Source organism: Neomonachus schauinslandi, chromosome 9, assembly GCF_002201575.2.
Source record: "Neomonachus schauinslandi chromosome 9, ASM220157v2, whole genome shotgun sequence".
NCBI classification, from domain to species: Eukaryota; Metazoa; Chordata; class Mammalia; order Carnivora; family Phocidae; genus Neomonachus; species Neomonachus schauinslandi.
The window spans coordinates 2,193,598-2,203,638 of record NC_058411.1 but is presented as its reverse complement, the minus strand read 5'-3'; the positions used below and the strand labels follow the sequence as shown (position 1 = coordinate 2,203,638).

General features: G+C 56.0%; 1 non-coding gene across 1 annotated transcript; it reads right to left on the bottom strand.

Annotated features, from left to right (window-relative positions):
* Nucleotides 1-624: 624 nt before the first annotated feature.
* On the bottom strand, nt 625-731 carry LOC123325759. The gene has a single exon (XR_006540617.1). It is a non-coding gene; the product is annotated as a U6 spliceosomal RNA (small nuclear RNA).
* Nucleotides 732-10,041: the final 9,310 nt, after the last annotated feature.

The window sequence follows — 10,041 nt, the reverse complement described above, 5'->3', positions numbered from 1 at the left end:
TAAATAAATAAACAAATATTTAAAAGAAATATATAAGGCGAGACCCATACCTTTGGAAGTTTCTGTCAGATGAACGTTTTGGGGTTCTTTATTTCTGTGAAATACTCCCAGAAACTTTGCAATCTTCCTTCTAGGCTTCGGAGGATGGCCTTTGGGCTGTTGCCTCGGGTGCCCCTGAGCCTCACTGGGCACGATTGGTTGGTGTTCGCTGCCTGCTTCTTTTCCTTCCAGCCTGCGTTTCTTCTTGCCCCAGCGGCCCTTTCTTTTCACCCGGTCCATCTCTCTGCCTTTGTGCCGGACAGCAGCCTGGCCCCACAGACACCCTCTCGAGGCCTGCACGTCATGGGGTTTTATCTACGTCCGCTGAACAATAGAAATAAATGGGAGGAAGCTGGTGACGGCCAGAGAAATTTCCTCTGCATCTAAAAATATGGGTGTTGGGACACCTGGGTGGCTCAGTCGTTAAGCGTCTGCCTTCAGTTCAGGTCATGATCCCGGGGTCCTGGGATCGAGCCCCACAGTGGGCTCCCCACTCGGCAGAAAGCCTGCTTCTCCCTCTCCCTCTGCCTGCCCCTGCCTCTGCTTGTGCGCTCTCCCTCAAATAAATAAATAAATCTTTTTTAAAAAAATGTGGAACCCTTCTCAAATTTGTGTGTCATCGTCATGCAGGGGCCGTGCTAATCTTCTCTGTATCATTCCACTTTTAGTATAAGTGCTGCTGAACTGAGAACTCTTTTTTTTATTATGGTAAAACATGCACAACACAAAAGTTACCATTCTAATCATCGGTAAGTGTGCCGTTCAGTGGTGTGGAGTAATACCCATTAACTAAGTTGTGCAATCGTCACCACCATCCGTCTCCAGAACTTTTTGGTCATTGCAAACAAAAACTGTCCCGATTAAACAGGAACCCCAATCCCCCCTGCCCCAGCCCCTGGTGCCCGCCACCCTACTTTCTGTCTCTGTGCCTCTGACCCTTCTAGGGACCTCACAGCAGTGGAATCATGTGGTATTTGTCCTTGTGTGACTGGCACCATGTCCTTGAGCTTCAACCGTGTTGTAGCGGAGTTTCCTTCCTTTTTAAGGCTGAGTAATACCCCCCCGTGTGCACAGACCTCTCCTCTGTTTAAGCACTCATGTGTCGATGGACACTTGGGCTGCTTCCACCTTTTGGCTCCTGCTCTGAATATGGGCGTGCAAATGTCTGTTCAAGTCCCTGCTTTCAGTCTCTGGCTGTGGTTTCGTTTTCACTGACAAAGGCATGATCACCGCTGTGGTTCTTGAAAGCTTCTCTCTCCTTGGAAGCACTCACTGCCCAGGCCGGTGGTTGGCAGCTTGGGGGGTGCAATTCTGTTGGCCACACACCCCCTTAGCTGCAGCCTCCTCTCTCTCCCGGCTTCACAGCATGACTTCCAGAAGCACTGGATGTCTCCACACTCTAGTGGCCAAGGGCGGGCCACCAAAATGGCATGTTGATTATTTTATTTTATTTTTTATTTTTTATTTTATTTATTTATTTATTTGACAGAGAGAGAGGCAGCGAGAGAGGGAACACAAGCAAGGGGAGTGTGAGAGGGAGAAGCAGGCTTCCCGCCGAGCAGGGAGCCCGACGCGGGGCTCGATCCCAGGACCCCGGGATCACGACCTGAGCCGAAGGCAGACGCTTAACAACTGAGCCACCCAGGCGCCCCCATGTTGATTATTTTAAATGGAAGCTACTTGGGAAGGTCCCTCAGACCCCCGTCTGTCCCCTGAAAGCGGGCAGTAAGTCTCCCACATGAAAGGCACCCTGTCAGTAAGTAAAAAGACATCCCCGTCACCAGAGATCGGAAATTCAGAGCCAAGAAGGCCGTATAAACAGCCATGTTACTTTTTGCTAATTTCCTACTTCGGTCCAAATTCTGCTTATAATTCCTTACAAGGCAATGCTCCCAAACACCTCTTTTCTTTATACTGACAATTCCTCACAAATTGAGTGTTTCTTTGTCCAAAATGTATGAAAACCCCCTGTCTTGGTCACTTATTTAGGTCTCAGTTTTATCAGGCCTCTGTGCACACAGAACAAAACTTTGGGTTTTTTTCTCCTGTCAATCTGTCTCATGTCTCTTTAATTATCCGTCCAGCTGGAAGCCGTGAGGGGGGGGAGAAGAATTTTTCCTCCCCTACAACACACCTCCCTCCAAATCCACTCCCCCACCAAGGCAGCGGGGTCCCATCTTTCTTCGAACCAGGCTCCACAGCACAATCCCGCAGGCCTTGTCATGAGGGACTCCATTCGGCATTCTAGAACAGTCCTCTATTTCTAGAACAGTGCCCAGGTTCCCAAGGGCCACTCTGGCTTATTTGCATTCCCTGCATTCATTACCTCCTGCTCACAGAGACAGTGACGCGCACTTTACTACGGGACACAGCTCAGAGAACACACCGAGTTCTCGGGATTTGGGCACCACCATACACGCATACTACAAACCCCCCACGTGTGCGGTGTGAAATAGGGCTTCTGTGCCGAGCTGGGTGTTTTCCATGGGTGATCTCCTTCACTCCTTGACAACCGTATGAAGCAGGCCCTAACTGACAGATGCCGCGGGCCAAGGAGATGCCCTGGGGTCGGGAGCTCGAAGGTGCTGGACCCGGGATACAGCCTGAAGAGCGGCTCCTCCTAGAAATGCTGGGCGGGGGGATGTTTCCAGGGACTTTGGGGCTATGATCCAAAGACCTTTGGGCTATGAATGTATCCAGAATCCAGAACCAGAAAGATGCTCCCAAACAGCCTGAAGGGAAGTCCGTACGGATGTGTCTCCCCAGGTCACACTCCCGGGTGTGAGCCCTCACACCCGTTCAGATGAAAGGGGCCGTAGTGAGTGTGTCCAATAGCATGGCTTGTGAATACTGGCATCCCGCGCACAGTTCTCGAAGAGTCCAAGATGAGCGTTGGAACAGGACTGTCTCTAATGGGCTAGGGTGGCAGGACCTTGGTGTCCTGCCTGGGTCTGGAAGCTTGGGCGTGAGGCACACCTCGATTCTGGGGTCCCCCTGCATCTGCGGCACAAACAAGCAACCTCATAGGCTGCAGAGCCTCACGAGTCCCACGTCCAGGTGACATACAAGACCTGGTGGCCTTGGTGAGGCTGTGGGGACAAGGGGGTGACCAGTGGAGCAGGGGTTGGGAACCAAGCATGAAACCACACCCTCAGCTGGGCTTGGGGCCAACAGAGGAGCCCCCGTCCCCATCACCAGATGCCTTGCTCCTGTAAACTGATAAACTCCAGGCTTGGGAGCCTCTTGGGGACAGAAGGTGGGTCTGCCAGGCTGGAGAGAAACCGTCTCAGGGAATCCCCAAAGGTCCCATTCCATTCAGGAAGGAAAGGGTTTTACTTTCAGTTTTGCTCTTACTGTTTTTCTGGTGTTTCTGGGAAACCACTGGGAAGTTCTCGTTTATTTTGCTCAAAACACATCCTGATGGACGAGCTCACGTGAGACACAAACACCCTCCTCCCTGCAGGGTCTCCAGGCCCTTATGGGCCCCCCCCCGCCCCGCGCCCACACAGCCCACCGCTATGTCTGGGCGGACTGTCCTGCCCTCCCTCCCCTGTAGTTCAAGGGCTGCCTGGCCGGTTCCACACGCCCCAACTGCACTGGAGCAACCCCCAGACTCCGGGGCAGGAGAGGCAGGCTTCCTCTCAATGCCCCCTCCCCTCCACGCTGCTGGGAGCACTCCTGAAGGGGTCCCAGGAAAGCCCCCACCTGAGCCAGCCTGAGCCAGCTGCTTACATGTTCCCACAGCACGAGTGAACTCAAGACAGAGACTCTCCCCATGACTCAGGGCCTCCCCCGCAACCCTCCGGGGCCAGTTCTCTCCCTCGGCACCTAAATCCCAAAGCTTTCTAACCAGGTTCACCAGACAGATTGGATCAAAGCGCCCCCCCTTTTCTCGCCTCGAATGGGTGGGACTGGGAGCCCCGCCATCCATCCCGTGCCCCCCCTGCCCTGGGGGAGGGGCCCATGTGCCAGATCCATCAGGGTTTTAAACGGATGTACCTTCAGACAGAGCTATTCCACTATGAAAGCTTCTGACATCCCGACAGAAAGATATGGATTCACTCCACAAAGAGGACCGCGGGGTCTTCATAAAAAGCTGAAGCCACCTATAGGCTGACAGGCCAGGAAGGAAGCCGTCTAACAAACTGCCCACAGCAGCCAGAACAGCCGAGACCCCTCCTCTCCGAGACGCACAGCGCGAGGGAAAGAGCCAAGCGCAGCGCGCACGGCTTCTAGACATCACCCTTGCTCCCCGCTCGGGGGCCCATCTTCCTCGGCCTCAAAGCTGGCAAGGTCACATCTCTGACCAGTCATCACCTCTCCCCCTCTGACCACACCTGGGAAAAGCCGTCCACCGTTAAGGACTCATGTGATGTCACTGGGACACTCTCAATCACATCTGCACCATCCCTTTCTCCTTGTCCCCTGTTCGCATGTCCCGGGGATTAGGGTGGGAACATCTTTACACCTTAACCATGACTCTGCCAACCACAAAAGTACGCCCTGCAGACTGCTCGTGGCCGTGCACATGGTCCTCCTCATTCCCTTCTCTGGGTGCACCCTGGATCTCTTGTGAGGACGGACCGGGGTCTACTCCACCAGGCCCTTCTGTTGGAAAATAAATAGAATTTTCTCTTGAGTCCATTTTAAGATAAGCTCAGTGGAATCCCAAACACATCTTGGAATAGGTATCAGTGACTGATCATACAGCTGAAATAAGTATTTTTAGCAAGCAGCAAATTCTACATTGGCTCCCTGACCCACGGAATAAAGGTTTTCTGGGTAGAAAAAGGAGAGGTCAACCAAAAATAAAGCAAGTGCTCAGGGGGATCCTAGATATGAGGGCGCCATTAAAGACAGAAACACACTCCCCGTCTAACTCCGAACAGAGATAACCCTGCCGTCCAGCCCCTTGATACAAAATCCTCCCTCCCAAAGCACATGAAATCTGCTTGCTTGCCTCTGTTCCCACCACTGGCCCATCCAAGCATCCTCTCTGCAGACCCGCAACAGCAAGGCCGTGCTCCTGCAGGATCTCTCCGGCCCCCTTTTCAGGGCTGGTCTTGGTGTTCAAATGCAGATCCAGTCAGCTCACCCCTACCCAGCTGCTTTCTTGTAGCCCAAGGACTCAGTAACAATTATTCGGGGTCTTAAAGTCCTAAATACCTTTTGGCCCATCCCCTCCCTGCCTACCTGCCCCCTCAGTGCTCCTGCCCACCCCCTTCCCCCACTCTCCCACTCCTCCCCCACGAGGCAGGCCAGCCCCAAGACAAGAGCAAAACAGCCCCACGTGTGCCCCGTGGCCCCGACCTTGCCTACCTCATCACCGTTCAGTGTCCCTCTTCCCGAAGGCTGATCAGTTGCGTGAGCACCCGAACCCACGTGGGTTCGCCACTGAGTCCCGGGGCCTGGCAGGGCCTTGTGCATCCAGGGCTTGGTCAAGAGTCGCGGAATGAATGAATGAGCAGGTGATGAAAGCACCTCTGTGGCCCCTCCCCCAGCACCCCTCCTGCTGGAGTGGGGGCTGGGCTGGGGCCCTTCAAGGCCCTCTGACTCTGAGGCTGGACGACCCCCAGGCTTTGCTCCCCTTCTCAGGAGCAGTGGGCCTGACAGCCGTGTCCCCACCACCCCCATGAGCAACCATATTTCCATGCCAGGCTGTTCCCACGGTGTTGCCTAAGAGGGGCTGGGGCCGGGGAAAAAAGGGTCTTCCCCCCACCACTCTGGTGCCCCTTGGAGCCCCACTCTCTGCAGAAGCCAGAATGACGCTGGGATCTTCTCTCCCATATCCTAAATTCCCATGAAGTGGGTAAAATCCTGCAACACACCCACTACAAAATTGTAAAATTCTCCTCATTCATGGTGGTGCCCAACTTTCCCTTTCAGAATCTGCACCTGAGTCTGTCCCCCACCTCTACTCCCGGGGCTGCTGGCTGAGGGGGGTGCGGGGCAGAGTGGAGGCCAGGCCCGGGGTGAGCAGCTGGCCCTGGAAGGGAAGGAGGGCATGTGCATGTGACCCCAGACCACAGAGCCCAGGGTCAGTCTGTCCAACAGGGGTAAGAAAGCTCTCCTTCATCTATTGGTTTTGAGTATGACGGATCCAGCTCAGGCCCTTGGCCAGAGGCTGGGGAAATGCCTCTTCTCTCTCCTAGAATCCTAAAGAAACACGGCTGGGGACCCAAGCGCGGGCGCAGATGCTCCAATCCTCACCCACCTTCATGCTCCCTGCCGGCAGAGCCCCCAAGAGGGTCAATGTGGGCACAGGCCATTGCCTCCCAGGCGGCAGCAGTGAGTGGCCAGGGGCTGCAGTGTCCACTCCCAGCCCCCTAGACCCAGAAGCCCACCACCCCTCCACTTCCTTGACTCCATTAGCCTGGACACTGTCACCAGGGCAGGAGGAGGAAGGGGGAGAAGGGGGGGTGTGGAGCCTGGGACCCCCACACTCAGGAGATGAAGAAGGGGGAGAAGGGGGAGTGTGGAGCTTGGGACCCCCACACTCAGGAGATGAGGAAGGGAGAGAAGGAGGGGTGTGGAGGTTGGGACCCCCATCCTCAGGAGATGAGGAAGGGAGAGAAGGGGGGGTGTGGAGCCTGGGACCCCCACACTCAGGAGAGAGGAAGGGGGAGAAGGGGGGTGTGGAGGCCTGGACCCCCTACTGAGGAGAGAGAAAGGGGCAGAAAGCACAGAAATACCTCCCGAAGGATCCCCCCGCAGCAGTGTGAAGGAGTGGGGGACACTAATCATTTTAAGAGTTTAAATAAATACCTAAGGTCAAGGGAAAGGGACGGCAGGTCGGGAGGAAGCAGCGGGCCACCGGGCGCCAGGAGGGGAGGCCGGTTCAGAAAGGCGGGCACAGTGTGGGCAGCGAGCAGCCGCCCCCGGGGTCCCCAGCACCCCCGAGACCTGGGCCCCCGAGGGCACCACGGGTCACGGTCGGCAGCCCCTGGGCTCGGCTCTGGCGAGCAGGCCGCCGCCGCCCTCGCCGGGAGACTGTGCCCCGGGGGCCGCACCTGCAGGCTGGAGGCCCCGGCAGGACTGCCCCCCACCCCACCCCGCGCTCGCCAGCCCCGCTTCCCCGGCCCGGTTCTCAAACACGTCCGGGCCGCTGTACCCCGGCTGCAGAACCGGGCGAGGGACGGACCCGGCCCCCGGCTGCTGCGGGGGATACGGGGGACAACGGGTGGGAAGCTCGGTCTCCAGGCCCCTGGTCCTCGCCAACAGCCTCGCTTCCCAGAGACCGCGGCTGCGTGTCGCCACCTGGCGGCCTGCGGTGGAAATGTCCGCTGGCGTTCGGCGCTTTGCCCACCTGGTGGCCCCTCGGCCCAGGTGAGGCCCAGGGAACCGGACTGAGGTCTTCCCCTCAGAAGACAGGTGAGAGCCTCATCAACGGGGGAAAGTTTCTGAGTAAGGTTTCAATAAACATTTGAAGGCTGTGAGTTCTTTCAAGAAAAATCGTCTCCCCCCCTCCCAAAAAAAGGAGGCAGAGAACAGAATGACAAAGATCACAGCAACCCAGGTGCCCCCTTACTACACATCAGGCCCTGGTAAACACAGGTGCTGGAACAGGGCTCTCACCCTGCAGGCCCCAACCCACAGCAAGAGATCCATCCCAGTGTGCCCCAGTACCTGCCTATATGTGTGTGTCGGACCCCTCTTGATATTTTCTGTTCCATGTTACTCAGGGTTGCGAGATTCGGTAATAAAATACAGGACTCCCAGTTGTTTTTGAATTTCAGATAAATAATAATGACTTTTGGGGCACCTGGGTGGCTCAGTCGGTTGAGTGACTGCCTTCGGCTCAGGTCATGATCCCGGAGTCCTGAGATTGAGCCCTACATTGGGCTCCCGGCTTGGCAGGGAGCCTGCTTCTCCCTCTGACCCTCCCCCCTCTCATGCTGTTTCTCTCTCGCTCGCTCTCTAATAAATAAATAAATAAAATATTTTTTTTAAAAAAGGGAAGCTATCCCTTTATTCTTACAGAGTTCTAGAAGTTATTGGTCAAGTGATGAAGCATAAAAAAAGGAAAGGGTCCCCTCGGCCCAGAAGACCCCTGGTGATACTGAGGGGGAGGAATTCATGGTGTGGGGTGGTCAGCACTGCTGTGACTTAGACACCCTTCTTTGTTGGGATGCCTGGGATTTCTGAGCCGTTGGTGACGAGATGTCCATGCCTGCCTCGCTTACGCTCCCAGGCTCCCAGGCTGAAGGGGTTGGGTCGGGGGCCTCACTGGCACACACAAGGCCCCGTACTGATGGCTGTTGAAGTTGGTGGTGCGCCACGAGGGCCCCCGTGTGCTCGGCTCTTGTGGACATTGGACATTTCCACAATAAAAAGTTTTCTTTTTTTTTTTTTAAAGATTTTATTTATTTGACAGAGAGAAACACAGCGAGAGAGGGAACACAAGCAGAGGGAGGGGGAGAGGGAGAAGCAGGCTTCCCACAGAGCAGGGAGCCCGATGTGGGGCTCGATGCCAAGACCCTGGGATCATGACCTGAGCCAAAGGCAGACGCTTAACGACTGAGCCACCCAGGCGCCCCATAAAAAGTTTTCTTAAAAAAAAAAAGGAACAGGGCGCCTGGGTGGCTCAGTTGGTTAAGCAACTGCCTTCGGCTCAGGTCATGATCCTGGAGTCCCGGGATCGAGTCCCGCATCGGGCTCCCTGCTCGGCAGGGAGTCTGCTTCTCCCTCTGACCCTCCCCCCTCTCATGTACTCTCTCTCATTCTCGCTGTCTCAAATAAATAAATAAATCTTTAAAAAAAAAAAAAAAAGGAACAGGGAAATTTTCAGCAACTGTCACTAGACACAATTTGGAGTGCAAATAACATGCCTCAGACAGGCCTCAGTGCAGAACATGCTCACCGCCTCACTGGGAAGAGATGGAGCCCCCAAGTCCCCAGGGAGGGGAGAAGTACAGTCCCATGGGGTCTCTCCTAGGTGGGCCTCATCTACACTGCTCAGTAAAGTGGCCTCGCCAAGTGGAGGCCAGGGTAAATGGAATCGCAGCTCTCCAGCTGGCCCAGGCTCTGGCCCAAACCTGAGGACCTCTGAGGACCATCTGCCCTCCAGGGTGGCAGTCCATGAAGGAGGCTCACAGCAAAAATGCGCAGGACCCTTGAAGGTAAAGCTCTGTTGGTTCCATCATTCAGCTACTTCCTCAGGGCCCCTCCCTCCCCAGGCAAACATCACAGAGAAGATTGTGCAGGACCAAGGCTGGTCGGGGGTCCAAGAGCAGCTTAAGGCCATGAGAAGGCCTGCGTGAGCTAGGGAAGCTGGCTCCGGGGGCGGGGGGGGGGGGCGCGCTCTGCCAGGCCCCCACAGTGGTCCCAGGGCCGGAGTTGGTGAGAGTGCCTCACATCCAGAGTCCCAGACCCCAGAGGCCAGTCTCTACCTGCCCAGCTCCTGCCAGGGTGCCAGGGAGGCCAGGAGGCCACGTTGGGACCAGTTTTCTTCACAGACTCCCCAGAATGTCTCCAAGACACACAGCAGCTTTCTAGGCTGAAAGGTCTCCACAGTATTGCTGGGGCCTGCAGGAGGGACAAGCTCAACCCGGGTTTAGCACCGAAAGCCCCGCGTCCCAGGCAAAGGGGGGGGCAGGTGGTCACTCTGGGGCCTACCCGCCTGCCTTAGTTAGGGCTGTTCTAACAAACACCACAGCCTGGGGGCTTATAAACAGTCCTGGAGGCCCCGCGTCTGAGATGGGCCCCGGCAGACGTGGTGTCCCGTGAGGACCCGCTTCCAGGTTCACGGTCAGCCGTCATTTCTCTGGGTCCTCGCACGGGTGGAAGGGGCTGCGGGGGGCTCTCCGGGGCCTCCTTCATAAGAGCACTGATCCCACTCAGGAGGCTCCACCTGAGTGACCTAATCACCTCCAAACGCGCCCCCCCCAAAACCTCACCTTGGGGGTGAGGTTGCAACATAGGAATTATAACCAAGGGAGACTTAGCCCAAGTGATTCTTCCAGCCTTTGACTGATGAGTCCTGGGAACGGCTGGAAAGGTCTC